This window comes from Rutidosis leptorrhynchoides, chromosome 1 (genome assembly GCF_046630445.1).
Source record: "Rutidosis leptorrhynchoides isolate AG116_Rl617_1_P2 chromosome 1, CSIRO_AGI_Rlap_v1, whole genome shotgun sequence".
NCBI lineage: Eukaryota > Viridiplantae > Streptophyta > Magnoliopsida > Asterales > Asteraceae > Rutidosis > Rutidosis leptorrhynchoides.
This window is the reverse complement of record NC_092333.1, coordinates 528,788,113-528,794,684: the sequence shown is the minus strand read 5'-3', so window position 1 is coordinate 528,794,684 and position 6,572 is coordinate 528,788,113. Positions and strand designations below refer to the sequence as shown.

General features: G+C 33.8%; 1 pseudogene; it reads right to left on the bottom strand.

Annotated features, from left to right (window-relative positions):
* Positions 1-2,584: 2,584 nt before the first annotated feature.
* Positions 2,585-6,143, bottom strand: LOC139842136 (F-box/kelch-repeat protein At3g06240-like; annotated as a pseudogene).
* Between the last annotated feature and the right edge of the window lie 429 nt (positions 6,144-6,572).

The window sequence follows — 6,572 nt, the reverse complement described above, 5'->3', positions numbered from 1 at the left end:
TACATGCATACACAATCCTTTTATTGCGCTCGTTTTGAAAGCTCTACAAGGTGGTTGTAGAATATGCCATTGACCTTGTAATACACCAAAAGTCATCTCAACATCTTTAATTGCAAAAGCTTGTTTTGTGTAAAATAAGACCATTTTCGATCGAAAATGCTTGAAAAACCCGTAATGAATGTGTCCACATTGGCTAAAGCCCATAAGCGAGATAGTATCCTCTTGGGTACTCCACATAAAATATTGTATACGGGAGTTGGGGCGCAGTGTCATTTAATATAGAGTTGAACAACAGAGAGTTTAACACATTTAAGTCGTTGTTTTGAGCCTGCCACCCCAACATAGGCATGCCAAATCCACATGTCATATGATGTTACAGCTTCAAGCATAATCGTCGGATAACGATTTCCAAACATACTCGGAAATCCATGAAGCTATTCATGTTTCAGATGCAATCTTTCCATATCTTCTTGAGTGGCTTATCTCATATACACATTTGCATACAATTCAATAATGCACTTTATAAAATTATGTAAAGCTTCATGTGACGTCCGTTCAGACAATTGTAAATACTCATAAAAAGCATCCGGTGATGTGCCATATGCCAATTGACGTAAGATAGACGCCACTGTTAAGATTTAAGTAAACCAATTATGCCACTAGCAGCAGTTCGTCGATAGAAGTATTTAAAATGATCAGGAGGTTGTATTTAAATGGACGTTCTCTAATGCGAAAGCATCGTTTGAAATACTTGGGGTACTTCGTGCAAGGACCAACTTCAAAAGTTTTTTTTTTTCCTAACTTGGGAAGTCATTTTGTTTACCATAGTTAGCGTGGTGAGTCCATATCATTATTTGACTATTTTTCTTGTTAATTTCTGTCATGTGACCTACATGCTAAAGTAATTTTATCATTTTGTATTCTCCATCCCAACAGTCACCTTCATCCTCAATAGTATCATAACTTATTTCTTTCAAAAAAGAGTGAATAAGTAATTGAACATAGTATTGCCTCGCCTTAACCCTCTGTAAGATCGCATAGCCCAAACACAATGTCCTGCAATATAAGCCCAAGAGTCCATCCTTTTCTAAAACCAATTGGTACTAGAGGGACTTCCCCTTAGACTTATATACATACATTTGTTTTTGTCTCCCTCCCCTATGTGGGATAGGTTTGCACCCCAACAATCCTCCCCTCAAACCGAAGACCACATCACCGAGCCTCCCCTTCAACGATACTCCCGCCATCTTATATCACCGGTCTCTTTTTTCTTTCACTTTTCTTTCACTACCGGGACACACCTCTTATACCGCCGATCTCTTTCTTTCACCATCGGGACACGCCGCACTTCCACTCCTTGGGAAGGAAGACTTTCAATATAAGGCACCATGGCTCCATTATCGTTGGCAAACTGAGGGGTGTACCATGTCGCACCGTGCGCTTAAGGGTGCGCCACCACTGCGTTGTTCACCACATCGGGCTATAGCCTAGCTCTGATACCATTTGTAAGATCGCATAGCCCAAACACAATGTCCTGCAATATAAGCCCAAGAATCCATCCTTTTCAAAAACCAATTGGTACTAGAGGGACTTCTCATTAGACTTATATACATACATTTGTTTTTGTCTCTCTCCCCTATGTGGGATATGTTTGCACCCCAACACCCTCTTGGACTTTTAATGAATCTATGAGCTTCACCATTCACATAAACTAAAATGATGTACTGTAAAAAGTAAGATAAAACTGTAAATTAAAATCATAGTACAATGTGATAATTTGATTTTTTAAACTGTGTTCTTTGTTTGTGGTCATTTATATTGGGACAAAGAAGTACCAATTTTCATGTTTATTGTAATTATAAACTACGGGAAAAAAGTTAGCAGAACCATGTATCGTTGCAAAGGATTTTCCGTCACAATGCGTGGTTCATCTCTACTACTGAAACAATGTTTAAGTTATCGAGTAAAATCATTTCACGCTACAACGTGCGGGCAACTATACACTCGTTAACTCTATCATACCCTCTTAATAGCTCTTGTGTGACTAATAGGTTGTCGTCTATCATACATTCATACTCCTTTAATAGCTCTTGCGTGACTAATAGGTTATCCTAAATATGCCTTCCCGATATAAAAGAAGTTCAGTTAAAATTAACCAATTTGTCCAACCCACTCTTATTTCTATTTGTGAGAATTTTGCTTTATGTATTTGTATAACACATTGCAACAAGCTATAGGTATGAAGTGAGAGACGTTATTAGGTGTAGACACCTAAGGAACAATTGCAATCAAGGTTGCATTCACTTCACACGATAACAATATAAGTATATAACATACATACAGAAAGATATACAATACACATAACACTGTCATGTTGTAGTTCAACCGCTTAAGAATTGAATGCAATATTTGCTACAAGACAAAAGGATGAAAATAACCTATACAACTATAGAGCAATAAACATCAAGCAAATAAAAGAAAATGACTATATGACATACTATCTCCATTAAGAATTGCATTGCAAACCAAGCCTTGTACACATGTACTGCCTTCAATTGTATTCGTAGAATAATACTAATCGATTTTATAGTCTTGGTGACACAAGGCTTTCCTCATAGATACCCCGTATAATCAAATCTTTCAAATTCCAAGAAGTATTTATACGTTCACATAATCTTCCTTTTTCAATATCATATATGAACATTTGATTGCAGCCTACTAGCAGAATTCGACCATTCAAATAAAAGATCATTGGTCGATAAAACATCTCGCTGAACCCATACAATATAATCTTTGTCCAAAATTCTTTCACACCATACTCATTCATCAACCAAATCTCACCCCTCGATTTAAAGAATATACCAAGCTTCCCACCAAGAACACAAATTTCACAATTATAATCAAATATAATATCGAGATCATTAGGTGATGGCACTTCAATGAAATTCTCATCAGCTAAGCTAAAAGCAATGATTACTTGTATATTAGAATCTCTTGTAGCTCCCAATGTAGAAACCCGTTAACACAAACATCTGACAATTGCGTCCACTCGTAATAAGCATAAGGATAATCACTCAATCGCGCCCAAGTGTTTGTTTTAAGGCTATAAACATGCAGATGTGTGCTATTGTCATTCTTATGGTTATAGATGGTAACAACCTTGTAATCATCCGTTAACGAATCATAACCTAATCCACATATGAAGTTTTTGTAAGCCAACTCGTACGGGAAATGTGGCAATTCCATGTTCTCTTTAGTGGTTGGGTTAAAAATCACCAAGCTATCATGGCCTAAATAAGGGTGGAACCCGGACAACAAAATGAGGCCGTTGGAAGAACCACAGAAAGATAGGTAGAAAACACGTGATTCTATGTGAATCTCAGTGGGTAATGTTATTTGAAGATAATGAAATGGGATTGAATAATTTGAATTGCAGAAGCGGGAATAAGTATTGTTATTTTTGATATGTGGAATAGAGATCAAAGGGTTCGAAACAAAGATGAAGTTGTATTGCTTGCTTTTATTTTGATGGGTTTTGATGAATTGTTGAGATGAAAGTAGAAATAGCCAATCCTTTGAAACGCATCTAAAACGACCAACAGATTTAACTGGAAGAAGGTATAGGATATCGGTGATGATTTCTGATGGAAGTCTAATGCTGATTTCAGGCTCCAGTTTTAAGGCTTCCATCTGACAGTAGAAAAATAAATTAGTACAATGCACACTATAAGATCATTAATCATAACTACAATGAAACACATAACAATATGATAAGTAACGATATGATGGACACCATAATACACTATAATAACAATTAACAATTCAAGAAACAAGTAAGTTAGATACTAAACGTCAATCTTTATTATTCTTTAAATGTTGACACTTTATAGAACTTAAAAAAATAATAAGGCTCTCTAGCCAAGCTAAACCACTAAGCAATTTATGTAGAGCCTTAATCAAGCCTCAAAATCCTTCATCGCATAATACCTATCACATCATAAAAAGATCTTCACATAATAACATAGCATAGCAACTGGAATATATATACTAGAATATAATATGTATCCATAACAATAGAATTTAATATACAGTAATTGCTTTATGGCGCAGCTGCTTGATTCACTTCGATCGATAACAACTGAAAGCATCAATCGGATTTATAAAAAAAAAAAAAAATTAATGCTAGGAATTACAGTGTTAAACAAGCTCAAATCACTTGAATATATCATGACTGATAGTTTTAACTAGTGAGAAAGCATATATTTGCCTTCCATGTTTCTGTCGAAAAATAAATCTAAAAGTTGTCTCTCTGGTTTTTGTGCGTAGCTATCAAAGAATGGTAAAATTTTAAATAGATTTTTCGTTTTGCTTAGTATACAAAAAAGAAAAACATGTCTTTTTCCTCACGTTACAATCACAAAATGTCAAACAAAGATAAAGTGTTATGGAATATTTAATAAAGACAACTTCTACATCACACAATATTCATATAAAATATGAATAAATTGATCCATGGTGATTTAGAAGCTTGGAGATCAAGTCCTCGCGATATGGTGTCGTAACTGTTATTTGGAGTTGGAAGGAGTAGAGGTCAATCGCTTGAAGTCTGGTGATGCTGTAATTCATAAATTGGTCTAGGTGGTTATCCATGTATTTAGTTGTTTTTGTTTTTGTGTGCTCTAGCATGTGTCTTGCATGCTGTGTTTGTTGTGGTGTTTGCCTTCTGGGCCTTTTCTGGTGTTGAATGATAGCTTTCCAAAAAAAAAAAAAAAAAAAAAAAAATTCATATAAAATAATTCGTACAATAATGATGTATGTCACATATTCACTAATTAAATTTATTCATATTTTCTTTTCTATACTTCTCTTTCCTCTCAATTAGTACACGTCATTATGTAAAATATTTTGTGTGAAATACAGTGAATGTATCCTTACTCCTTAATTAAAAGTATATATGATTATTATCAAATTTCTTCAATGCTTATTTATTTAACTTCTATACAAAATCAGCTTTATTTAAATACTTTGTTAAATAATAATTTATTAGATATTAGAATTTGTGATTAATACATGCATAAAAATTTTAAATATTAATTTAATTAATAAATATTTAAAACAAATATAACATATATAATAACGCTACCGTAATATATAACGAAACTTCAATTTTATCAATTACAACTTAGTATGTGTCATATATATTACTCCTACTACTTTTGTCCCACCAAAAAGTGTCACATAAGAATATTTGTTGAATTTGACACCATTACATAATAAGTGTCCACAATGTTATTTTGTTTTATCCCATATCAATTGCTCAGTTTGTATTTTAACAACAACAACAAAACCCAATCTCACATTCAGTGGTTTATAGGGTTGTATTTTAACCAATTAAAATAGATTATATTGGCTAAATATGTTATTTGATTGGTGAGGTAAACTTCAGTGTAAGACTGTCGTGGGTAAATAGGTGGGTCTGGTGATGGATCAAAACAGTTTCAGACCAAAACGTGAAAAGTTTGGAATGGTAGGGGTCAATGCAGGTTGAGTTAGGTCGACACAAATAACTTTTTGTCTGTTTTTCTGAACGTATCCAATACTTAACTACTTTGTTTGCTGAATTTGAAAGCAAAATAAGATATTCTGATTATTTGTATACAACAATTTAGTATGTTATACTTTTATGCATTATACCTTGGATGATTATCGACTAGTTTAACCTGTTCCCCTTTATAGCTTACTACTATTTTAATTTACCCAATTCAACCGTTATGTATAAAATGATCCAAATTGACACATATATAAATACACGAATAGCATCTCTATTTGTCCTTTTAGTCTAACAACAAATATAGAGATTAGAGACATTACCTAGTAAAGCGATTAGGCTCAAACCCACGAACATCTGGTGGACCAAAAGGATAAAAACGAGCACATGGTAGAACACCTCTGTTTCAATATCATTCGACAATTTAAAAAACCGACATCAAATAATGTTTTTGTGATAAAATGAAGATATGCTATAGTTGAAGAAAGAACTCGTGGGTGTCCTCCTGGGAAACCCATCTGTTCTCGACCAACGCCGCCATAAAATCTGGGATCATTTGGCCTTGCGTAAACAATAACATGATAATGATATGCATTTCTTAAGCATAATGTAGGAATTAAGATTAAAAATAGAAGAATACATACCCACAAACATACCCCTGTTCATTCTGAGATGAGGAGGTAAGGTGCATAATAAAGAGATGACTTTATTAAAGTTTTCTGTTAACCCAACAATACAAATGGGGCAGAAAACTATTTACTTTTTTCTTGCATAACAGTCAGTTCTTTTCTAATTTACATCACTAAGACACAAGTCGAATCCCATTGACAACACAATCCAATAGCGAATCGTTGTTCAGGTCTGAAGTAAAAATTGAAACGTCACTCCTACCAGGATTCTTCATACAGTAGTATTTAAACAATGTTATTACATAGGTCTGAATTTAAATATCAAGATTACGCATTCTTCCTCATAAAAATCTTAACACGTTAATTCTAGTACCTAATAATAATAATATAGTCCA